Raw genomic sequence first — 26,813 nt, 5'->3', positions numbered from 1 at the left:
TTCCTGCAAAAGGCTTTTTTGCTAAATTGTCTGCGCTTGTATAACTATACCAATAAACCATTACAAGAATCTACAAGGACTTGCTGAAAAGAAATAATCTATCTGAAGCTAAAGACATAGGTACCCAGCAGCAGCTGACAACATTGTTACTGCAGAACCCACTCCCCACCATTTTCCAGATAGGCAAGTTTCTTATCCAAAAAGTAGAAAGATTATGATTAATTCTGATGCTGTGTTAAGAATAGTCCTCAGTATAAATTGGCTAATTCATACGACTGGATGTGGTATGTAAAAAAGAAATACCAAATCCTGGGATGCCAGAAGTTTTTTTGAGATTTGTTCTTGATTGTTTTTGGTTTTTTTAACCATCCCCGTCAACATGCGGTCACTTTTTGCCTAAAGTTCAAGCTGAGAAAAATTGAAGACAACATCATGCAGATATTTTTTCCTCCTTGGGCATTTATTGTCTTTGAGGGACTGTGTAGTACTGGTGGGGCTTGAGACAGTGAGTCCCAGGAAGCCTTGCTTCCAGACCGTGAGAAGTACCACGTTCTTGGACAGCACTGAGGAAGTCTCTCTTTGAAGACTCCCTCCCACATCTGTATACTGGGCTCGAAGCCAAGCCTCTCTTCTGTAAAGAAACCTTGCTAAAATTTCTCATTTCATGCCCCTTTATGGAGGGCCAGGGAGGGGGAGAGAGGGAGAGAGAGTGGGGGAGGCAGGAGGTACATGCCAAGTGTATTGGGAGAGCGGAGCAGAGTATGCTTTTGATTTTGTGTTTGGGGACAAGGGGGCAGCAAGGAAGGAGAAAGCTTTATATTAATTAGCACTGTATTTGCCATCCCTATCCCTTCCTCCCACCTCAAAAGTGATAAATTCTCCTCCTTCTCCTCTCCAATACACATCTATATATTTTTTAGACAACTGTTTATGTTTAAGTCCTTTGAAGTAGCAGAGGCACTTGAAATAAATGTACTTATAAATGTGCCTCCTGCCAGCCTCTGTCTAGTCTGCATATGGACACTTAAAAGAGTTGAAGAATATGTCTTATGTATTTCAGCAATATGCTAAGTTCACAGTGGTGGCACCTGAAATAGCTTTATTCTTCCCTCCCCCTTAGAGTACAGTGGAATTGCTAGTGTATTATTTGATAAACAATCACCAATTAGTTGTTCCAGTCCTTGCTAATTCAGCAGCTGCTCTCCAGGGCCTCCAGGCAGCTTGTATGCCAGTTCATGTGCTTGCCCCAGGTAGCTCTGAACTAAAGGAGTTTCCTTAATTGTTTTTGCTGTTGTGTCAGTTTAAAACGTTTTACTGCTCCTTTTGGAGCTAGGTGGTGTATTACAAATGCACGATAGCTGTCTTACCTTTCTCCAGCGTGCCGTTAACAACATGAGTAACATAATCCCAAAATGTAATGCTACGTCCTTTCAGTACCTCTGCATAGGTGGGTAGAAACACCCACTTTGTGCACCAAATGGAGGATGGCCTCGCTGAATATGAGTGACAAGTGTGATGCTGCTTCACTTATCGATCTTATAGGTTTGGGTACTGATGGGTGTCTTCATGGATAGCGCTGCTGCCCCTGCTGTACACCTAGGTCACAGATAAATCAGATCTCATTCATCTGCTGATCATAGAGCAGCGCTGGATAGGAAGATTAATTAGTCATCCTTGATATACATTGAAGACTTTTGCAAATTCTGTTGAGCAGCAGGCTTCGGATGGGAGAAGTGTCTCTGCTAACACTTTTTCTTTTTTCTTCTGTCTTACAGGCGCCTGTCAATGACTATGAAATCTGCTGCTGAAGGGAATTCTAGAGGTGGTGGCAGACCTATGGTTGTGGATCCTTTGCACATATAAATGTTATTGTGTGTATCTGTTTGACCATGGTAGGATATTTAATGTAACATAGAAACACATTTTGTACTTCCATACTCAGTGTCACTCTCACCATAGATCCTTCCTTCCAAACATATTTTCTCTCATTTGAGCCTTTAAAAAAAACAACAAAAAACCCAACAAAAAACCTTGAAAATGTAACTTTCTGTGAAAAATACACCCTATTGTCATCTTCTGGAGAAAAACGGAACTTTACTGTATCCACTGTTTTTGTAAGTGAAATATGATGTACAGCATGCTAAGTAACCGCTCAGTCAAATGTCAGTGTGAACCCGGAAATCCTCAGTAGACAAAAAAAATAAATATTTTTATTTTCTCTAAAAGCTTCCCTGTAAAATTCTTCTAAAGATTTTCTTCATGAGACAACACAAAACACGCAGATGGGTGCCTCTTCACTTCTCAGCCCGGTGGCAGGGTTGTTGGGACGTTTGGCCAAGCGCTCTGAAAATATTCTAAGTCTCCACAAAGATGAAGCCCATGGTGTTAACTAGGGATATGCCTCATCTGTGGTGAGCAGGAGACTTGAGTATTCAATGTTTCTATTTTAAGTCAAACTCACCCCTTTGTCAGTATCTCCAAAGAAACTGTGAAGACAACTGATGTGAACCTTCTCCACTCACAGGGTCTGGGCAGAAAGTTGGGCAAAAGTGTTCAGCTAAAGTAATTGCTTTTTTTTCCTCTCTTTTCTTTCATGTGCAGTGACATCCTGCCTTTTGAAATATATATCATTTTTTTCACATTACGCTGTGAATGTGATGAATCTTGTGCTTCAGCATTTTCATTTGGATTTGTGTATTTTTTTTTAATAACACTGTCAATTTACAAACATATTTGCTTTCTTTCAGTCCTTCAAATGGGTTGTTTGGCCTCCACATACATAATCTTCTAGCCTTGTATTGAAGACTGTAGAGAAAAGCTGATACCACAGCATAGTATTTGCAGTACAGTGCGTCATCTTGTAACCAGACTAAATAGCAAAGCATTATTCACAAGGAGGTGAGGTTATATTTGCTGCTGCTAAGTTCTTAGCTGTTCAGTTTTAACACTGGATGCCAGGGTTTCTTTTTATGGAGTGCCTGTTTACTCTTGTATATTTTTATAGAGTAAAAGGGTGGTGGGGAGAATGAGGGTGTTATGTGCAGTAACGTTATAAATAATGCTGGCTCTCAGGTTATTTGCATTGTAGCCACTTGCCTGAATACATAAAGTTAAACAAAAAAGTCTTTAAAAAAAAAAAAAAAAGGCAGAACAATTGTATGGATAAGAGGACTAAAGGAAATACTACAGAATGTATTTATTGGGCGGTATTCCTTACCTAACTAATAAGCCAGACAGAAAATTGCTTACTCCTCCCACAGCCTCAAACAGAATATTAAAGCCTTAAAGATGCTGCTGTAAGGAAGAAGGAGGGTTACTCAGCACTCATGATGCTGAACTGACAGGCAAATGGGGAGCATGCTGGGAGCAGAGCTACGTTCCCAAGCCAGAGACGGTGACTCTAGGGTGGGTGACATGATGAAATGCAGCTGTGATGGAGAGGGGGAAGCACACACATAGGGTTTGTTGTTGTTCTTGTCCTTTTTCTCTGTGTGCTGTATACATTGGAGTAAATAAACAAAAAGTGCTTACTTTTGAGCTGCGTTGCAATCAATGTGTTGGTGTGTGGTTCAAGAATGAGACATTTGAAAACGTTGGAAACTCCTGAATAAAGAAGGTGCAGGACAGGGATCCAGGGGAGTGCAGCTGCAGTTCCTGCCATTGACGGTGTATGAATGCTTACATTGGGCAAAGATGCGAAGGTCCTAGTCCTGCGGCCGCTGAAACTGGAAAGGAGGCAGAGTCCAGTTTCAGGCAAAGAAGGACTGAGCCCTGAGGAAGCAATGCTGTCATTGTGAGGGCTCTCGGAAAGACTTCAGAGTATGTCTATGCCAGTGATTTTTTTCAGTGCTGGAATTTAATTTCTAAGGTGTAATAACACCAGTGCACCCTTGTAATTTTATTGCATTTTTTATTATGGCTATCATTTACAATAACCCTGCTGTCATATTGGCCTCTGGTATGGTTTCAGTAGTCTCTAACTCTCTTATCTAAGATGATGGAAGTGAAGTTGGACCATTTCAGGCATGCTAGATTTTCTTTTTCTCTCTTTCCTTCTTCCAAAATCCTGGTTGAGTCAGTGGGATTCTTCTGGCTTGCTTTTTCCTAGCATTCATCCTCAAAAGTACACAGCATCCAGGTGACATTTCCTCAGAGTAGAAGGATTAAATAAAACTCCTTGACAGAACTGCCTCCTTGATGCAGCAGAGATCATGGAAGACACCGTGTTCTGCTCATTTTTCCTGTCCTTCCTGGTTTGCCAATTCCCATCCCGTATTACAATCTTGAATTCCTGCATGGGAGCTGGGCCTTTGAAGCTGGGAATTCAAATTCTGGAGGGCTTTGAGTCAAGAGAAGCCCTTGAAGGACTTTGAGAATAGCAGAGCAGGTTTGGGATCCCCAAAGTAATACTGAAACACCAGTGAATCTGCACAGGTGCATGGAAATCTGCAAAGGAGAGCAGGGCAATATTTGAGCTAGCAAAGCCCTCCGAGTAGAAATGGTTTGGCTAATGGCTGTGACTCGAGCATGCGCTGCAGAGTGCTCCAGCAGCAAACTTCTGCTAGACCCATTGGTCCCATATGCCAGAGGACTTTGATTTGTGGCTGGGTTTAGCAGTGGTCTGAGGCTGAAAACAGAGCTTCGGCTGGGAATCAGTTACAGGCGTAGTTAGTTAATTCAGTGATATATTTAAGTAACATTTTACATCTGGACTTGGCAACCAACTTGAAATCCTCATTTAAAACAATAGTAAAGTACCAGAGAGATTATGGGATGATGTAGTCCACCAGCATTTTTTCTTGCAATGAGAGCTGATGTTTCAGTGATCAGCTAGCACGGAGAATGAGCTGGAGAAGTCATGAGTAATGGAAAACAAAATGCTATGAGTGACAGATCTTTGACAATGCTCATGACAAAAGATTACAGAAAATCCAGTGTTGTGGAATGACAGGCAAAATACTGTTGTGGCTGAAAGGTGGGAAGGAGAGGAAAAGCAGAGGGCTAGGCTAATCTGCTGGGGTAGAAAGAGACCACAGTTGGGCTTTGGACATCTGTGAATTAACAGATTCCTGCTGTTAACCCATTTATTGCTGGTATTGAGAGAGGGCTGGAGTCAAGGTAGCAGTATCTGTAGTGGAAATACTTACGTAGCCTGTTTAGGAGCAGTAAGAACTATGGATACCTTCAGAGATTTGTTAAAGGTTTCCACCAAGTGGGCAGAACAGTGCTGGGTAAGGATCAGCAGTGAATTAAGAAAGTAAGACCGAGTGAGAGCAGTCAGTCCTGCCGGATCCAGAAGAGCCGAGTATGAGAGATCTGCGGGAACACTTGCTCAAATTACAACCACAGTCAAAAACCAGCTGTGATATTAGGTTGCATATCATTCAAGACTACCAAGAAATTGAGTAACTGGGAGGACATTATACAGGCTTTTGTATAAAGCTGTGCCTGTGGTCTCAGCTAGAACACAGTGTGCAGTTTTGGCCTTCCGAGCTCAAAAAGGATGTGACTGAAATGGGGAGATTGGGAAAAGGGTGACAAGAACATTCAAGAGCCTGGGAAAACTCCTCAGAAAAAGCACCAGAAATTTAGCCTTAGAAGACTGAGAAGAGGAGAAATGGTGCAAGTATGGAGGCTGCTCATTATGTTGGAGACGAGAGGTCAGGAACTTTCTCTCTTCTCATCCCATAGCGTAGGCCCACAGGGGCACAGGATGAAACTTCATAGTTGTTCAGAAAGATCCTGATTATGACTAACTGGGGAGGTGATACTAACAGATCAGGCTTCATGTCGTAAACTCAACTTCAGGATTTTAAGAGCGGGAAAGGATAGGTGAGAGCCGCAGTCCTGCAAAAGCCTGACTTCTGACAGATGTGCCTCTTCAGAGGGATTGTTACTTAGTTACTTCATGCTCCAATTTTCAAACTGTTACTTGATTTTTTCCTGATTCATGCCTCTTCTGAAATCCTGTTTACATTCTGTAAGAGGAGTTAATAATTCAGTGTACTGTGCTCATTTACAAAAAAAAAAAAGCCTTTGATAGAGATGCCTAGTGCTTGTGCTGCTACAGTGTCATTCAGCTACTGTGCAACTTTAAAATGTCTTTTCTAATATGCGATACCTCATGATTTTAGTTTCTGTACTTTGGAAAAAAACAGTGCATTTAATTGCCTGATTAGCTGGCCTAAAGCCACTGACTGAGGTATATATGAAACATGTGAGGAGAGTGTTTGTATGCATTTATAAATAAATTTATAGCGAAACATGATAGGGGATTGCTCAGTAGGATGCAAATAAAAATAACAGTTTTTTTTTTTTATTTTCAGTGACTCATTACCTCCTTCTTTCAGGGTTGTACACAGACGGCTTTTTCCCCAGTGAGTCCTAGTTCCCTTCACAGTGTCAGAACGATGGCTGCTGCTTTGAGAGATAGTTCCTCGAAGCGGAGTTATCATCTTCCCTCCCCTCCCCTTCCCCTTCCCCTCACATTCTGCTGCTGCCTCTGGGTTCACATATTCCTCATGCCATGGCAGTGCATGAGTTAAATTTTCTTAGAGGCATGATGCAGCTCTAAAGTAATGTGCCTGTTGATAAACTTGCTGGAGAGCAGGACGTTAATGCATGGCCTTAGATATTTTTGCACTTCTTGGAATACAGATATTAATCTAAACATCCATGTGCCCTTTGTATTGATTTGAAGTATATGGAGACATTGAACAGCTGATCTCAGAAAAGATCTGTCATACAGAGCCTTCCCTCTGTTTAGCTTGCTCTGAACAGCTCTCAAGAAATTAGGTGTTTTTTAAAAATAAGATGAATGAAAATTCTGAAGCCTGAGTCTTCCCTCTGACAGAAAGATTTTTCTTTTTTTTCCTTAAAGAAACATGAATAAATTGGTTAGATTTTTAAATATAAATATTGTTAAGGACTCTCTCAGGCTTGTAAAGAGAGAAGTGTTTATTTTGGAATGGTATATTTTTCCAGATAGAGATCAATTACTAAATTATTCATTTTTCCCCTTTCTCCATTTTATTGCAGCTTTCATTTCTAGGTGGCTAGAATGATTAATGGGATGTGCTGAGTTAACGCCTTGTGTTTGGGTACTCAAATGATAGAAGCAGCTTTGTGCAAAGCTTTTAGTGTGGATGCAAGATTGGAAGATGTTTTGAAGGCAGCAGATTGGCCATGGCACTTCCAGTTCCCTCAATTTCGCCATAAATCAATTGTGAATTATTTTCCCACAGTAATTTTTCATACAGTTTGAAATTGGGTAATGAACATCCCTGTCCTGAAGTGAAATTGTGATTTTTCTAGATCTTGTTGAAGGCATGATCAAGATTTATGAAGGGTGACGATGTAAACCCATTACATTTTCCTCTCTCTTTTGCACCCCCACCTCTTTTCTTCACCCCTCCCTCCCTCCCCACCTCCCAACCCATGGAGCTTTATTTAACATGTCCACTAGAGCACAGCTGTTCCGTGACAGTGGCTCTTACTGCATGAGCAGTCATTTATCAGTGACATCAGGAAACAGCAATAACCTAGATGGATATAGGATGGTTCAGATCAAGTAACAGTAGGATGTGAGCAACTTCCTACAGTTCTGGACATTTTTTCCCCACTGAATCTATTGCATTCACTTTTGATGTTGCTTGATATCAAAGTACAGTTCTGCTTAACAAGGATCTTTGTAGAAATGACATTGTGGAGTCTTATATTAATGTTGTCTCCTCCTCAATTTCTATATCAAATGCTCAGTTTGAAAACAGAAGGATACTTGGGGTTTTTTGTTTGTTTTCCTGCCAGTCCCCAAACCTTCAACTCTGAAGCTCAAGTTAGAGTAATTTCTTCCCTCTCTCCCCCTCCTTCCCCATCTTTGCCACTGACTAAAGTGAAGCTGCCAGTACTGAGTAGCCTCTCTCTCTGCTAATGGTGCCCTTTGTACCAGCGTGGCAAACCTATTTGACAATCACATTGGAATGCTGCATTTATGTATTGCATAATATTCTGCAATATTGTATTTCTCTCTTGCTTGCCTCCTCGCTGTAATGTTGAGTCGCAATTTATTAGCCCTGGAGCAGAGCACCTTTCCTTGAGAAGGACCAGCTAGGTCTCTCAGAGGCATTTGGCAAGTCACATGTTAATAAGTGCTTTTGTTTTTCATCCAATAATAAATACACATGCAAACTCATTTGGCTGCAGTCTGCCTGAAATTAAATTGCAGATTGTGTCTGGCCCTTGGGCCAGGAATTCCTGTTCCTGTATTAGACAGCATCTAATAGTAGTTGAAAGAGAAAATTTTTAGAAATCATTTTGCAAGTGACTCTGGAGAGACAATGAATGTAAATCCTTGCAGACTTACAAAGACTGCACTCAGAATACTGAGTGAAACTCAAAGTGCAACATAACAGTTCCTCCCGACATCACAGGCTTCAAAGATTTAGTATTCAAAAGAATGTGGGAAATTGGGTCATTTCTGTACAGTTTCAAAAAGATCTGAGGTTACCAACTTTCTTGCTTTAGCCATGCAGAAACTATGATTCTAGAATAGCACAAAACCTGAACAGGATTTTCCTCTGCATTGAATATTAAGATCTAATAAATTTCACTGAACTCAGTGAGTGAAATTCTGCCACCATGGAAATGGACGTCAAAATTTCCATTGGCTTTTGGGGGAATAGGGTATTACCCTATAAACATAAAACCAAAGTAGAGTCCTTAGGTCTTAAATGCAGTTATTTCTGCCAGGATGTACTTATTGTAAGACTTTTTGAATATCTTGTTTTAAGAAAAGCAGCTTTCTTACTCAGATTAAATTTTCTGCCTTTTATAAATGGCTAAAATTTACTTTTCAGTAATTATCACTTAGAGTGACACCTTAAAAGATTTGAAGGTAACAAGGAGGTGGAGTTAATTACCATCAAATAAATACATATTCACTGTCCTTCCTGCAAGAAGTTTGAATTTCTATTGCTCCCCCCCCCCCTTATTTTTGGTGAGTAGCACAAAATGGAGTTGCTGTGGTGATTTTATAGTCCCTGAATAGTTTTCAGAGTTTATGGGATAGTATTTTATAACTACTTTCTGTAAGCAGTAGTGTCTTATGGATTGGACATGAAATGTTATAGTAGAGATTTCAAAAATACAAGGTCCTGGCATGGGTTTCTGCAGGGAGAAAAAATGACTTTAGACTGGCTTTGATCATGTCTCATACCAGGGGTGGCCCCAGAGCTGCCTGGTTTTGTAGACTGTTTCATCAGGTGGGAATTAGTAGAGACAAGAATGGCCAGAAACAGGTCAGAGTGAGGGTCTAGGTTGTCCATGCTTGTCTCCAGCACTGAAGAAAAGTATCAGATGTCTCGGTGAGCTTATGCTGATACCTTGTTCATAGACTTTATGGATTCGGCAACTACCCTATGCTAGGGTAAAGGGATGCAGGGCTTTTTACAGTATTTTTATTTTTAATTACGCTTTCAGATACTTCACCCTTCCAGCATCTCAACATGCAAGGTAAATCTATTTTACCCTGTGTGAATGCCTACTAAGTTTGATGTTCATTTCTTTTTTATAGACATCTGTTTCTTCAAACAACCCCAGGACAAGATTTTGTGTTAATGTAGAATTTGCTCAAGAAAATAATATAAACTTTGGCAAGGGAAAAAAAATAAAATCTAATGGTATAGTAGCAAGGTAAGTTTAAAGGCATTAATTGATGGTTCACATAAAGATTCTAAGACATTTTGGTTGCAGGCTGTTAACCATGCTACCAGTACATTACAGAAGTCTAGCTTGCAGTTGTCAGCATTACAGTTGCACCCAGTAAGTCATTAATTTGTTCTCGTGTCTGAAAGATTTAGCATGCCACTATAGTTTCTAGCATATTAATTTTTACTGTTTTAAAAAATTGTAACTAAAATGGGTTTTGATAATAAAACCCCCAAATACCTGAGACTCTATTTTTTTCTGTTGAATGCCAAAATCAATTATAGTATTATTTGTGCGTTCAGCTGGCTGAAAAGTAAAAATTACATCCAGATTTGAAAGCCTGATGAAAAATCAGACTGAAAAATATCATACATTGAAAAATTCAGACACCTAATTTTCTATGCACGTCTGAACATAAAACAGAGTATTGCTGACTGTCATATGAAAAGATGGACTGTGCTATATTATCTCATAGAACATATTTTTCCAGTTTCTAAAAGGAACAGATTAAGACATTTGAACACCTCAGCTAGATTTCTTAGAGGTTGGCTTGAAGTTACTGAACATATGGTGTTTTGGGTAAACAGAGAGCCACTAAGAAGCTATTTGAAATCTTTTGGAATATATATTTGGAATCAAGTTCCCACTGGGAGCTGACAGTGTTGCATGGAGCTCAGGTCATGTAATTGCTGCTTAACCAGACCTAAAAAAGGAAGCAACTAGCCTGAGCTAATTCACTGGGTTCCCTCTACAGTCAAGGAGTTAAGGAGGTAAATTCATTGAACTTAATTTAGAAGCCTGTGTTGGAATTAAATGACTCTTCAGCTGCCCGTGTCCTCACTGATTATAATGGGTCTAGGCTAGCCTAGGCTACATGACCTAACTGAAATAAAGTCAGTTAGGTGGGAATCCTGTCCCGAACACCGTAGTTTCCTGCAGTATAGTCTGGGTGGGGCTGCAGCCAAACCAGCCGGTGTTTGTGTTGACTGACAATCGTTACCCCGTGTAAGCTGCATAGGAAAACGTTCAGGACAAGGGGTGTCCAAAATACGGCACGGGGAATAGATTCTGATGTGTTTCCAGGGAGCTATGGGATTTCAGCATCTGAAAACTGCTGGAGAAGTTTGCGTGGTTAGAGCTGCCAGATAGCAATTAAGCCTAGCACCACGGGCTGTTTGCTGTCGAGACTGGAGCGTATGAGTTGAGTACACCCTGTTCTAGAGGGAAGTTCATGGGCTGGCTGTTTTGCTTTTGTAAAAAAAAAAAATAAATCCCAAGATGAAGGAAGTGCCCAGAGTTTGTGCTTTCCTTTCTCCTTGGCGATTGTTACTAAGGCAAGGAATTGGAGGGACTGGGATTTGACTTGAAGTGGTGTAAGGGCAGGCTGATCTTTGCTATAAGGCTGTGTCGGCAGCAGTGACCAGCGCTAATCCTGTTAAAGAGGTACTCTCATCAGCTTCAGCGGCCGCAGATTTAGGCCTGTATTGAAGTTTGCTGTTTACAGAAATTGAGACGACAGTAATGAATGTTCTGTTTGTCTGGAGTGTTCAGAAAGACAGGATTTGGGGAGGAGGTGGGAACCCAAAGTATGCTGGACAAACCGAAATTAGCAACAATTAGCATACCTTGCCCTTTCCTGGCTTCACAACTAGCTGTTTCTGACTGTGACCTATGTGCAGGAGTCCTTTAGACAGAGGGATGAATGCTCGTGGGTTTTAAAACCCTGTGTCAGTAAGTATTTCAGTAAAACAAAGTTCTCATTTAAAATAATTGCTATTGCCATGCACTGCATCCATAGACAGAAAGGCAATGTATCAATTGAAATTATTTTTCTATGCTCCTCTCTTTCTGTTATTTCTGCCCTGCTTTAAAGGTCTGCCACATCATATTGTGAGAAAAGAAATAGGATCTTGGCTTGTTGCTTTCCTTCCCTCCAGTTTAGCGGATGTTGGGGTATCTTCACTGAAACCGCGGAACGTCACCACTCAGGCGCAAGGATCTGCTCTGAGATGGGTTAGGTACCGATGGCCTCCGGTCAATGCTGGCTGTATGCAAGTCACCTAGCTTCTGCAATGAAGACCAAGGTCTGCAGTGTATCCATAGCATGCTTACCTATGATGATGATGCATTAGGGATCATCAACATCTCATAGTATGCTGGTTTAATGTTTTTATGTGTATCATGTTTTTCCTGTGTCTGCCACCAAATGAATCCCTTAACTTGAGGGGAAGATAAGGTGATGAATTTATAAGGACTTTCTGGTCTTCAGAATTTGATGCATATCACCTCTTTGGATAGGATTTATGAGAGAGGAAGAACCTGGAGAAAAAATAGCTGATATGCCTCATGTTATGAAGAGTGTCTAAAGAGTCTTTCCATTACATATGTAATGTAAAATTTATTTTTTCTTTTTATTTATCACCTTCCTTGAAAACACAATAATCCAATCAGCGCTAAAAGTTTTTTTAATGTCATTGGTTTGGCAAGCCAACACACTGCCTAATTTCTTGTTTCTTTCTGAGATGACTGCAAAAATGGCAAAAAACCAACCTCAGAAGCAACCAATCTTGGCCAATATGTTAGACCTTCTCAATTGGACTTTGGACTAGAACACAGCAGAGATTACTTTTGTGTTGCTGATGGATGATTTCTTAGTCATAGCTCATAGACAGATTTATTTCTGGCCTGTCTAGAATATTTGACATTGTGAATAGCGCATTGCAGCTGATACGCCTTGGATCTTGCAAAGATGTAAGCGAATGATATGGATCCAGTCCAGCTTCAGTGACTGAACTGTAATGCATAACTGCAACTCTTCCCCCAGTTTTCTTCTTTGTGAAAAAGCCTGCAAAATTCTCTCCACTCTTGTGTCTTGGTATAAGCACTATGAGAAAAGTAACTGTACCTTAGCATGTATAAGCACCTGTCCTTTGCATGCAACTCAGAAAATACAAAACTCCTAACTATCCTGTAACTAAGTTGAATATAAATACTTTGCTGAAACGTTTTGGGCTAAAACCAGACTCTGGCAAAATTAAAAGGTACAGAGCGGAAAAGCTAACATCTTGAAGACTAGATAATATGTAACTTTATCGGTTGCCTGTGAAACTGTTCCAAATATCATGTACACTTCAAATGGGGTCTTCACTTTTTTTCCCCTTAGATCATGAATAATTAGTTAGTGACAGCTCCCAAAATGTTTCCTCCCTCCTCTTTGCAAATGTTCTGTGGACAGATAATATTCTGGTAGTGTTCCAGTGTATTTTTAGCTTAGGTTATATTCTGGTTTCAAATTGAAAGTCTGGTCTCCAGGATGTCAAACTACCTGTTTAAGCTCTCCAGGTAAAAGTCAGCCATTGATATTATGTGCTGGTCACATTCTGCATTTCTGTAAAATATGGTATTAGGTTGTGAATCAACCTTTACAGGGCTTATGGTGAAGAATCTAGCATTCTTTTTGTTACCAAAACCTACCATGGCATCAAGCATTCATCCACTGGGAGAAACTAGTTTGGAGACAGAACATTCAGGTGTCCAGGTCCCAGTTTCATAATTGTCTCTTAGAGATCAGGCTTACTGTAAATCATCTTGAAACTGATGGATTTAATAATCCACTGATCCTTAACAATAATTGCACTAATAAGAGGCCAAAGTTGCCCTTAGCTGAGGAATGGAGGAATAAAGGGACTCCTGAAGCTGCAAGTACGGGCTGATCCACAGATTTCTGGGACAGTTACTCATGCAAATACATTGCACAGACTCTGGGTAGTATCACTTGGTTATCCTATGTGAGCTTTAAGGCTTTTTGTCCAGTTCTCATCCTCTTCTTTCAGAACTAACTACCTAGCTATGTGTTACTTTTTGTCTTCAGAAAAAAAATATTTAGATAACAGTCTCTGGATAGGGTAAAATTCCCCGAACAGCAGCAAAATTCCTGCCGACTTCACCAGAACTAAGACTGCACATGAAATCACAGCTTTATCCTATGGATCACTGTTTTCCCATTCCTTCATAACATTTCAGAAGATGGTGTATCCCAAGGAACTTTGTTTTACCTGTTGACTAAATGCATTTTACATGGTAAAGATCAAAAGAGCATGTCAGGGCGTGGTTGTAGTTTATAATGATTATTTATTAATGCTATCCTTCATATTATATTTCCTTGCCTTTTATGGTATAGAGTGATGATGCTATCAAAGCATAACAGATTCAACCAAGGAAACATTTTAAATACATTTGGGTGATTTTAAAAGCTAATTGCATGATTATACTCTGAATCCTAAGTGAGATTGAGACTGAAACCCTTGACTGAGATTAATCAAGGTGCTTACCTTCCCCCCTTACCCCCTAACATGCCCTACAGTTAAATGTCAGGTCTAGTATAAAAAGGCAAATGTTGAAGAGTATGAAAATCAATAAGCTAGATTATGTTAATTTTAAATTGTAATGGAACAAAAGCATACAAGGGATTGTTCAAAATTATGTTAATTTTGTGAATGAGTTTAACTGGAAGGTAGTTTATTTTTTTGCCCCCTCTGGCATGATTTCACTGTAAACAAACAAGGGATTTAATAGGGGATTAAAATGAGCTGTCTCTCTTGTAGCAGTGTAGGACTTATATTTCTTTTTTACTCTTGTATGGTCTTTGGCCTACACTGTTCCTGTCGTTGCAACATATGTTTCCCAGGAGCAATGTGCAAACTTTCCCTCCTCTTGCAAAAAACAACATTTTTTCAATAATCTTGACTTATTATCCAGTGATATATAAGCAACGATTTCTATTACCACCAATCCAAGAAGTGATCCATTGTGAAAAGCTGTTCAGAGCCCAGGGTAAGTTTTTCAAAGGCATGTGCTTTTATAGGGAGTCGGATTCCTGTCATCCCATGATGTGTCTTTGAAACTTGCCCCCATGTGAATAAGACCGTGTGTGCAACTGTGTGCTTAATTTTTGAGTAGTCATAATGATCATACAGTAATAGGCATGCAACTGAGTCTGCGTTTTGTTCATAACTCCAAGTGCCTTTAGCTGAATTTTCAAAGAGGCTAAATTCTTATATCTCCTGCTACTTCAGTGGAGCTGTAGGTGCTCCCGGACTGAAAATCAAGCTACTGACATACTGAAAAGTTAAAGCTGAGGTATGAATGAGTCAATCACATATCTACTGTTCATTCGTAAGTCAGACTTACGAATTGGGTCTTTCTGAGTATAATGGAGGCTGCTGGTGTGGTCTTCCAGATACTCAGTTCAAGAATTTCCTCTTTTTGTCACCTTATCACCCAAACTTTAGCTTTATGTAATTGGTATTTTCTATTCACAGGCCACTGACCCCATTTTATTTATTAGTTTAGGCATCTGGTAACTATAGAACTTGGTGGATATTTAAGGTTTTTTTTCTTCATACTGCATGTTTACACCCAACACTTCTGATCTGTGTTTTGGATGGTCTGTTGGCTGAGCCATGGTTACATCCTCAAGGCTGACATTCCCTTTTAATACATAGAAATAAAAATGAATAAAACTGGCTATCCAACCTGAGTCAGCAAAAAGTGGGTTTTCCACTAATGTTTGTCACATACTGTGAATATTCATACACATTGACACTTATGCATGTAAATAACTCCATTAACTCTTTGAGCATCCTGGTATGTACAGTTAAACAGGTACCTTCATGCTTGCAGGAAAAGGCATTTTCTTTGTATTTTTTTTCTCCAGTTCCAACCTTTATAAATCATGTTATACTTCAAAAACGTCATGATGCTAGCTGAAAAAAATATGGGCTTTAAAACAAAATGTGCATTCTTTTTATTTGCCTTCTGTTTTTTGATCTTTTTATCTTCAGCTTAGTGATGTTTTCAAAACTTCTCTTTTCAATAACGAAGGCTAAGAGCATCTGGGTTTTTATTTTAAAGCAAAAAATGAAATCCTTACATAAACATATCATTGAAGGGGCCGGGCTTTTAGAAAAACACCAAATCAAAAGACATGAAGTAAAATTATGAGCTAGAGGTAGAGGAGCCTGAGACAGAGAGCAAACTCAAAGCATAAAAAGATGTAGTATCTCTTTAGCAGTTCAAAGCTTAGAGGTACTGAAGTAAAGACCCTTGAAACCATGTGAGTTTTTAAGACAATGTGGTTTCAGGAGTCTGTCTGTCAGCCTTGCAATGCTTAATTAGACCCACTATCAAACAGGTCTGAACTTCACTTGAGCAAGAACTTAATGTCTGGATTCCTGCAGGCACTAACGGATTATTGATGAGAATGTGGAGGAATTTTGTCTTCTTTGATTATATATGTTGGCATTTTTCACTGCAATAGCTGTAGCTGTTTGCAATGCTGTCTGCAACCACCTGACTTGTGGAATTTTCCTGCCCTGCATTTGTCTTTGATTCTCACAGAGCACCCATTGACTGTGAAGAAAACAGCAGCGCTTAAGCATAGTCTATTCAAGTATATTCAAAATACGTTATTTTTAGCATTATTGTTAATATGAAATGTTCCACCAGCCAGCTGGAATTATGCAAATCCTAGCACATGCGTTCCTCACTAATCTGCACTCTTGGATGTACTCTTTACATTCATTTCATTTTATGAATGTCTTTCCAGCATACTTCCCTACAATAGGAGATTGAAAAGCCTGCAATTTTCTTCTTGCCTGATTCTCCCATTGGGTTTTCTTGGTTTTCAAAAAAACAAACTGATGTCTTTTTTTTTATTTTTTTTAGTCCAGATTGAGGAGAAAATCGACCTGCCAGCACGGATGAGTGGGGAGGAAAGGGAAGGCTCACAAACTGCAAAAGCTGAGTTCTTTAGGCGGTTTTTTGGTAGTTCAGTGTTTGCAGTAGAGGTAATTAGGGCAGTCTTGGAAGGAGCTCTGAAGGTCTGAGTTTTTCAGTAGCTTGATCTCAAGCCAAAAGCTCATAAGCTCTGTCACCTTCATTGGTATCACCAAAATATCGTGTGTTTTGGGACAATTTCTAGATGAGGGGGAAAGGAAGAAGTGATGGGTCTACAGTGTTGGCCTGTTTTACATGAGTCTGTGGCTGGAGAGACCATAGACATGACCTTTGCCATCCTTATCACACCAGTGTTCTTGCTGTGGAGATATTGCACAACCTCTCTTATGCATTCCCCTTCCTGCCTGGGGCACTTTAGTTTTAGGAAGCTTATGTGTGTGTGTCCTGGTCCTCATGTGTTTTTTCATCCTGTTGATCAGGCAGGATGGCGCAGGCTTTCAGTGTCTTCATAGACACAGCTGTGGGAGGGGATTTTGTGTGGCCATGGTCTAACTGCTGCTGGAACAGTTCTCAGTTTCTTGCTCTCTAGCATTTTCCCTGGGGAGCTGGAGGATTTGTCCCAGAGGTGAGCAGCCTCGTTCCCTGGTTTGAATTCCCATGTCATTTAGAAATGACATTCTAAATCTTTGTTTTATCCTCACCTTGTAAGTTGTCTGTTTTAAAGCTTTCTTAGAAAGCTCATTCAATTTTAAAAACTTATTTACACCTCTAGTTCACCTTGTCTCCCTATAAAGGTCTTTTCAAACCCGGTAACTTCAATAATTTGTTGTGTGTCTTCATTTTTGCTGAACTTGTGATTTCCAAATTGAATTGGTACAAGGTTTATTTGCTGCTGCTGTTCTAGTTTTCTGCAATGGAAGATAAAACACACAGGATTTTTCAGGCTTTTTTTCTGACTAAAATAATAAACCAGCTCCAATTGCTGCTAATCAAAAGCTGGCAATACATTTCACATTAACCCTTCTGGGGCAGAAGGGATGCAGCCTGTGTACACTGGTACACTGCCTAGTGCCTTGAGGTGCTACCCACAAAGTCTGATGGACAGTGGGGTTTTTCATTGCAAGATTCTTGCTTTGCCTGAGGCCATCTCTTTCCTTAAGCAAGAAGGGACCTTCAGAGCTGTTATTACTGCGCCCAAGAGGTTTCTCACTTCTCGATCAAATACAAACTTGCAGATCTAGTGGCCTAGATACACAGCCTTCTGTATTGACCTAGAGCTCCAAGGAGTGATAGGGGTTTATTTCTTAATTGCTTCAGTCAGTCCTGCCTCCTAAACTACTCTAGTTTCTGCTATTTTCTTCATCCACTTAGGACCTGATTCTGAACTATGTTTACTAACAGTATATTTTTAAACAAATGGAACTTTCATTGACCTACTCTTAAAAGAAGGCAAAGAGAAAAGGAAGATCATCGTTAGTGGTTTGCAAACTTCCCTAAAACTGACCTTTATTTTGCTAGTTTAGTATTTATCAGTCTTTCGTAAACATTGCGTATCAGCAGCTCAGTCTTGGCTAATTCAAACGAGGTTATTCGATTGAGACTTACTGATAAATTCTATCTTCACCAGAGCACATTTAAATGCTGATTTGAAGTAATCTGGCACCAGAACTATTTCCTCTGGTGTAATGGTTAACCATAACTGTTAACCCCATATGCTAATAATATAATACCATGATTACTTTACAACCACAACTAATTTTTTCTACTCATTCCTTCTACCACTGAGTTTGCATTGTAAAACAATCTGTCCTGCTTCATTTGATATGGTTTCTGGCTTCCTAATGTTTTGATAGAGTTGAAAAATGCTCTTGTTTAGAATTATTGCTGTCCACATGACCTCTAGTTCATACCAAATATCTCATGATGTACGTGATGTTGCTCTAAATAACCTTCAGACTTGCCTAAACCAAGAGTTTAACGAATTACACTCTGAATTTGTGAAGGGGAAGGGAGCATACTTAGGTCTCTCCAACTCCTTATGAGTTGTGTGAAACAAAAAGAGGTATCAAATGATTTCTGGACTGTAGGAACTTAAGCATTCAGTACAGTGTAAATTGAATGAAAGAATGACAGTTTACATTGTGAAGAATATAAATTTGGGTTTATGTTGATTTCTAAACCAATCCTTCCTCCCTTAGGTTAATCCTCTGCTTTGGATCCCTTCACCAAATGACATCGGAAAGAAATAATCTTTTGCTTGTATCCATTTAATGGCTGGTACGGTGGAGTCCAGATCATTAATTAGAGCTTCTATGTGGTATTGCTACGTGAACGATAAATACCTTGCACAATCCATGGACAAGATGTATTTGGAATAGTGTAGGACTGGCAGCAGTACCTCTTTGCTGGCATTGATGCAATATTGTACATCCTCTTTTCACAAAGACACCTCCCGATAGCTGTTTTTAATAATTTTACTAGGGAACTCAAAATTCTGCAGGAGTAGTACCTTAGCATTTGCCAGTCAGGGCTTTAACTTTCCACTCTAACTGGCAAGGGATTTCCACTCAACTGGTATGGGATTTCTGGTTTTGCTGGGTGTATTCCAGTCTTAGTAATTTCCTCTGTGAGGTTTATATCCCCCTTGTGGTAAATGCTGAGGCTCCAGGAGCATATGCTTTTCAAAATGGGAATACAGGCATGTTCAGCATAAGGCAATACATTTATTACAATCAGGTTTCTCATGTTTCTGAATTACAAACAGAGAATTACTTTTTCCTTTGTTGTCTTGCCATGAATCATGCAAAATTGACGTCAAAGGAGTCATTCAAGGATTAATTTGATTACATACATACATGCATACAGAGACAGAGAGAGATGTTTATCCTTAAAGAGCATTTTCTATCTGCCTTCACTGACAATGGTTAGAATTGGATCATTCAAACAGGAGTGGAAGACTTTTCCAAAATAATCCTTGTTTCTGAAAAATGGAAACCTCTTCTCTGTCCAAACATGGAGTCAACATATGCCCTGAAGCAGATGCATTAATTATACTTTAAAAGAAATTACTAACAGTAGGTTCAGCAAGATTCCTGCCTGGTATAGTTTCCCTACATGGAGAAAATTCTTCCATACAGGAAAGTTTCACCTCATAAGAATCTTTTCTACAAAGTATCAGGTTTTTTTATTCAATGGGTGAAATAGGTGCATAGTTCTTTTAGGAAACTTCCTAATTCAAGGAGCTGAGTTGCCACAGGCTAATTATATACGATACAAAAATGTTTCCTATTGTCTTGTTCTGTCAGAAAATGTAATCACAGTCTTAACAAGAATCAACAGCACATGGTGCTCTTTAGAAGTCAACAGTTAGAGCAAATCTGACAATAGGACTGGAGATATGAAATAGGTTTCTAAAACATATTTTTCTGCTGGCGAGAGATTGTCAGAAAGTGGGGAGAGGTGGGTCGGAGTAAAATGGTGAAAAGAAATCTTAAAGAGAGGAGGAAAGAAGGAGACTGAGGCAGGAACCTCTTCAAAATGTCCCACGTTTCACTCTGAACAGTAATGCATGCATCCCTTTCTTCATCCCCATTGCTGTGTCTGGGCCCTGAAGCAGAGGAGGCTCGTGGCTTTGCCCTGACACACTGGCTGCAGCTTATGGGAACTAAAGGGCTGAATTACCCCTGCACTCCTCTGGCCCACGTCCTTCCCCCAGAGACCTAGCACATGCTCCAGGCCCAGGTCTCACTCTGACGGGGAGCTGGAGGGTGCTGGGGGCACACAGGGCTCTGCACCTCTGCAGGGTGTGCACACCTTGCTGAAGACTCGCTCTCTCATCACACTGGTTTTCTTGCTGCTGCTGTTGTACATAGCACAGGTATCGAAGGCTTTAGAAGCCTTTAAAATGCAATTCAGGTAATCTTTAAAAGAAAGTTTTGAAGTCATGGACTAGAATTGAAATCCCTTTCAATGGACAAGACTCCTGGCAACGACCACTTCAGTTTCAATGCAAAGCAAATGGATGCTGAGAAGGAATTTTAAGGCAGTGAAGGAAAGCAATACAATTTTGCCATGGGGTCAAGTAGAAATAAAACTGTTTGCCTGTGTCTTAAGAAGTGTTGACAGATTTCAACACCCCGAGGGAAGGAGTGGTAGACGATGGATATAGCACAGAAAAAGTTGTCTTAAGCAATAAGTTGGAGCCCACCAAGAAGTGGTTGCCTAGTGATGCAAAATTATGCCAGGAACTTTAGAAGTGGATCGATGTGGTCTCCAAAGAGAGGAGGTTTTCAGTTGCAGGCAGCCTTTTACAACGTGTCTGTCTGTGAGCGGACTAGCATTTGGAGATGGAGGGCCAACGTCACACTGTCAGATACTCATCCAAATTCACACAGCACCAGAAGATGCAAATAACTTTGTTTCCAAATGGGTCTACTTTTCTGTAGAAGGTTGTTTTGACACTCATGTTTTTGATGGATCCCTGGTCCCTAGCATTTGTTATCGCCCTTTACCTGTATAAATTATTCTGTCTTTTCACTGCCACAGCTGTGCTGGTTGGCGCAGGTTTTTATTTAGAAAGTGGTAAAATGTCTGGGTCCATGGCTCAGCTCGCTCCTTCTGTTCTTTTATTCCCCCACATGGAACCAGAGGCAAAGTTAAATTGCAGAGCATCAGTAATGCTGAAGACCAAAGTGCTAAGGAAAGATTATAATTGATACAGAGCAAAGTTACCGTATGGTGGAGTGATGTTATGCCAAATATTTTTGCAGCATTTCTAAAAGTGGGAGCGTAACTTTTCAAACAACTAGGAAATGCTTACAAACTGCCTGATGTGCATTGCTTTTCTTCATTTAGCAATATTTAGGAGAACTGAATGGTTTTGCTCGATTATAGCAGTTAATTTGATCTAATGCAATTGATGTAAATCATGTAGTTAGCCTGATTTATGTCAATTGTACCAGCAAAAATTTGTTTATAAACCAAGCCCGGAATGTCTTTCTTAACACCAAAAGTATTTTTGTGACAACTGCTGCTGTGAAGTAGAATACATATTGCCAGGCAAACAACATTTCAATTGTATTTTTGATTTATTTATGGGTTTGGATAGGGAAAAGACTTGAAATATTAATTACAGAAATGTGACATTTTGTGGTAATTTCTTAGCAGATTTGGGAATTTCATTTTCGAAAAAAAAAAAGCTATTATGTTCAAAAGACATTTGGAGAAATAGAATGATGTTTTCTCACTAATGCATTTCCAGTAAACATGGAGATTTAATGATTTTCAGAGATCTGTAATTGTATGCTGACAGTTGCTCCACTGAGGGAAGACCACTCTACTGAGGAACAATTGTCCCACATATGGATGAATCAGAGTTCCTTTTTTCAAGGGATTTTGTGGCTTCTGTGGGCATTTATTACGGCATTTTAAAATATCATGTACCAGTCTTAAGGCAGTGATGTTCGCCGGCTGGTTCTTCTCTCTCCAGATTCTTTTCCATTGAATCTGTAGCAATTTCTCAGGGATCAATGGAATTATGCTGGTATAAAAATGCTGTGAGAGGAAAACCAGATTAGATGCATGCAGATATTTTATGTTATGCCTCTCTTATTTTTATCATTAAAGGCACGCTATATATTGAAATGTTTTAAGTATTTTAAAAGAATGGTTGGTTATTTGATCTAGAATGCTTTGAATAATACATCTAGTAAGTGTTAGTTTAAGAATCTTTGAAAACCAGCATATGAACAAACAGCTTAGGTTTCCTGTTACCTACTGCATGTATATAGGTCTTTGGAGGGACTCCAATAGCAACAACACACAGCATGCTCCCAGTCACACCTCTCCTTTCCATATGCACAGAACTGCCATATGTTTCTTCAGTTTCCCTGTCAGCTTCTCTGTTCTCGTTCCTGTTAAATTCAGAGCCTGGAAGGTAGATGTGAATTGCCTCCAGAGCAGGGCAGAAGTAGTAAATGTGACCCTGTGGGAGGGAAATTCATTATGTGCAAATGCTGCCCAGTGGCATAAATCAGCCCCAGTGGAGTCTGGGAGGCGTGTTTCACCCTCTCGAATCTCTGCCAACGCTAGTTAAGCTGAGAGTCAGTTACAACCATGTCGTATACATGCTCTTCCTGAAGAAATGTGGGTGTTTTTCCCGGGTTGACTGTGTCCCTTCCCATTGAATAGACCAAATCCTGATCCGCTATACAGACAAACTGAGTAATTTGGTTTCATGCATTCTTGACACACAGTCTTCTTGCTGTGCTGCCTCAGCGCTGTTCTCTGGGGAACTGTCACAAACCTCCAGCTAATGCAAGTTAGGAAAAACAAAGTTGCTGGCAGGGCTAGTTCCTAAGATTGTTACTATCCCCAAAATCTAACTCCATCCAAAATCCTGGTGATGCAGTTCATCTGGCTCGGGGCAAATACACACTTTGTTATACATAACACAGACATGATTACATTTTCCATTTGGTAAAGTCATAGTGTAGCTCCAAGTCCTCTAAAAATAGAGACATGATTCAAGTTGCAAACAAGATGGAAGGATTTCAAACGGCTGCATTACACATAGAGCAAGCAAAGTGAAATTAATAGGAAAAAGCTGGTTTGGGGACTAAGGCTGTGCTCTTTTTCTAAGCAAATCCTTAGCCGTGAAACTGTGGAAATCAACAGTTCCACTGTTGCAAGTAGAAAGAGTCTGGTTAACTGAAAATGCAGGCTGTTGCAGGCTTTACCCTCCTGAAATGACAGAGCAAAGAAACAATTTTTCTTAACTCACTGACCCATTTGTTTACCTACTGAGTTGCCAAATACACATTTACAAAAGATACTTGCACTGGCTAGAAGATCAGTATGTATATATGCATTATCCTCCCGCACCTTTTATTAGGAGAGGCTGAGGCTATTTTAATTGCTAGTTTTGCACTTTCTGTCCCCTGTTACCCACAGCAGCCTCACTGACCTCTGCAAAAGCCAATTTAAAATTTAATTGCAATTATTATTGTTTAGGCTAGGAGCAGGTTAATAGGGTGTTCTTTTCAGCTGTGGGTGCAAGGGTCTACTACGTCAAATAGCATTTAATGGATAAATAGGAACTGCCTCTGTCATGCCAGGATATCAAAGCCTTTTAAAAGGATGGCAATATTAGTTTTACAGGGAGAATTATTCGGGAAGAGACGTGGCAGTTTGTCCAAGACTGCAAAGCAGAACCATGAGCTAAGCAATGCCCAAAGCAGAGCCATGAGAGGAAGTCCCAGGGTCATTAAAGGAGAAGAGATGCTTCTTAAAAACACTCCTGGTTTCTATGTTCAAGAGTTAGGGCAGCAGACTCTTGGAGCTCTGGACTTCCAAATTCCATTCAGGGGTCTGTCCAGGCTCCTTACGTGATCTCAGGTGTGTGAGTCGTTCTGGGCCATACTTCTCTAAAACAGGGGTGTTAGAAATTCCCTAGCCTAGAAGTCTGAGTAGGTTAAATTCAGGTAGGAAACAGAAAGGAGATGTTCAGGTGTTGTTATGGAGATGAAGCCAGAATACAGGCTTGGTGGGCTGTTTGTACCAGTGAAGTCCTCACTTTCTGTGTAAGGGTTTGGAGATTTTAAACTGAACTGACAAGACAGCTGGCATTTTCGAAGGACTGAGGATAAGGTTCCTTCCACCTCTACTATCTCCGGTGTGTTGGTCTGCTTCACTGTTGCCTTCTCCCTTTAGGAACTGCAGATCCTATAGATGCACTTAAGGTAAATGATGCACTTAAAGCAAAACCCACCTTATGTAAAGAGTAGTTTGTAAAATAACGTATTTATGTAGAGGTTATTAATGTATACTATAATCAACAGCAAACATTATGCTGTCTGCATAATAAATATTCTAAAATAGGGAATATATTTCTGTAGTACCGAACATTTGATTTTTCAGAAAGGTAAAATCCTATGCAAAGATTTGAAATTTACTTCAAAATAATATTCACAAGTGCTGCTCTACATAAGCATTCGAATACCATAATTTTGGAGGTGTTATGTATTTTTTTAATTTCTTTGCTTAGTTCACAGTGTTTTCTGTATTAAAACAAGACAATGAGAAAAGCAAAAATGTAAACATTCCAGTTAAGGTATCTGTTGTTTATTTCCTTACTGATGCATATGAATAAAAACTATATGAACAGAAAAAAAGTGACAGAAAAGGAGAAAAAAAAAACCACCTGAAAAAACAGAGTAGTGTGCGGCAACACGCACAAGCTTTCTCACTGTAACTTTAACAAGGTTTATTAGGTTTCTGATTTGTGCCAGGGCTGAGGTTATGACCAAACCTGACTCCATGGTGTTCCTGTGGACCGGCACTGCTCAGTCTGCCCATGTAATTATCCAGTTTTTTTCTGTCCAACTCATCCTTGTGGCAACTTGGCTCCTAAGAGCCCCTGAGCTACCTGGATGCCTTGCTCTTTCAGTCTCTCCTGCTTGCACAGAGGGTTTCCTGAGCGCGGCTGACATGGCAGACCACCAGACATCCCAGCATGCTTGTAACACAGGCAGTCAAGAGTCAAACTAATTCACTTGCTCAGAGGTTAGACATGGTGCCGAGCCCATGGTAGTGGGTGCTGAGCCCAAGGACACCAACTGGAGCATGTAAGTGTGGGAAGTCCCACCAGTTTGAAACTGGATGTCTAACGGATGGGTGCCAAGAGTTCGGTGGTTTGCAGGGCTACACTTCTTCATTGTCAAAGAACCTGCAGGGAAGTGCTGTCTGTGTGCTGCTGCAGAGCCTTTGCCTTACCGTGTGCTGGCTGCCGAGTTTGAATTGCTCATTGACTTAACGGAGACGTCACAAGTCCAGATTAAAAAAACCACCAAGTGTCGCTCCATTTTATCTTGTAATTTCCCGTCACTAACAGCAGATAATGACGGAATAATTTGTTACTGTGTTAGAGCTCCGGAGTACTGTAAATTTTCCTAATCTAGTTTAGCCCATAGGTAGTTCAGGGGAAAGAACAAGAAATTTTCCAGTAACTCCCTCTTTTCTCTTTTGTAAAGAATGTTGAACCTGGTTCTGTGCTTGAAAGCAATTAGTTTTGAGGCCATTAAGAATAAATTGCTGATACCCTAGAATCCTCTTAATTGCCATTCTGATCAATGACACGCCTGCTTAATTGGAATGATTGGCAGGCAGCTAATCCTCTGCAATGCATTTCAATTACTTTAAACAATATATTAATGGCCTACCTGTGTTTAAATGGCACATCTCCTGTTGTCTTCTGCTGCTGCAAGCTTTTCATAAGAACTATAAAGAGAAGCTGAAAGCTTGAGAGGAGACATGTCCTACTTAAGCAGCCCCCTGCTTCCTTCCTGTTGTTCTTGTGCTTCTACATCACTCAACTTTATCCCAAATATTTAATACAAAATTACTGCATGTACACGTAAAGAAAATTCATGAACTACAGTAGAATACTTCCCAGAACTATTGATACCTGGAAGAAACACTTAATTGGTTGGTTTCTATTTACAGTGGGTACTTTGTGCTAACTGGAGTGTGCCATTACATGTAGCCTATTCCTAGGGTAGCTTCACACTTCATTTTCTAATGGTATAAAAATGTGTAATTGGACAAGCCTGTGGTGTTACTATTAGAAAAGAATACTAACAAGGTATATTAATGTTCTTTTGTTATTAGGGGAGCTCGTTTAAAAAATGTCAGTGTTTTAATGATGAAAGAGAGTTGTCTAGAAAAGAAAAAAGTAAAAATGCATTTCATTTTAATTAGCTCTGATTAGAAGATTAATAGATTTTAAGGACAGAAGGAGTAATTGTGATCTTTGGGGCTAGCTCCACAGGACATAATCATAGAAAACAAAACAGATCCAGCCTCTGATAGTACATCACTGTGCATACAGCAGATACCTACTGTTTACGGGTCATGTAGACCATTCTTCTGTCAAGACAGAGGATGTAATTTTCATGTCTTAGGTAAGACATCTAAAACAGTTTAAATTGACCATGTCCTAAAGACACCTAGACTAAAAAGTTCCATATGCTAAAAAGGGAATCAAGAATGACTAGGTCAGTATGGTGGACATCAGAATATAGATTAGCTGAATCCCACTGTGTCTCATATATCCCACATAATAGTGAAATAAGGAATCCTTCAACAGGCATGGCCATAGCTTGGAAGTGTCTGAACTTCAGTGTTTTGTCCCTGAGACTCCCTATGCTGCAGTTCTCTCTGGTGCACGTGGCCAGGGCTGCTCTTTCCTGACAAAGCATTTCCAAACCAAGACAGTGAAAAGCCTTCAGTGAGGGAAAGCACCCCGACTGTGTGCAAGTCCTATGCCTGGCTGCTACAGGTCCTTTGGAGGGAAGATGGGCGAGCCGGTGATG

The 26,813-nt window shown here is 40.0% G+C and overlaps 1 protein-coding gene across 5 annotated transcripts in view; it reads left to right on the top strand.

The window, feature by feature from the left end:
- The window catches only part of LOC308063196 (uncharacterized protein), a 251,665-nt gene that overhangs the window by 42,430 nt on the left and 182,422 nt on the right, over positions 1-26,813 (top strand). The window contains exon 3 of one of the 5 annotated variants that reach the window (XR_013927872.1): positions 1,776-26,813. This exon is cut by the window's right edge and continues 38,843 nt beyond it. The exons of 3 other annotated variants lie outside the window; for them this stretch is intronic. The gene's annotated coding sequence lies outside the window, so the exon portion shown is untranslated. The remainder of the gene's footprint in view (positions 1-1,775) is intronic. One more of the 5 variants, XR_013927873.1, reaches the window with a different exon arrangement.

This window comes from Falco punctatus (genome assembly GCF_963210335.1).
Source record: "Falco punctatus genome assembly, chromosome: 4".
NCBI lineage: Eukaryota > Metazoa > Chordata > Aves > Falconiformes > Falconidae > Falco > Falco punctatus.
Note: the sequence above shows the minus strand (reverse complement) of the source record. Positions and strands in the feature narration are given on the sequence as shown.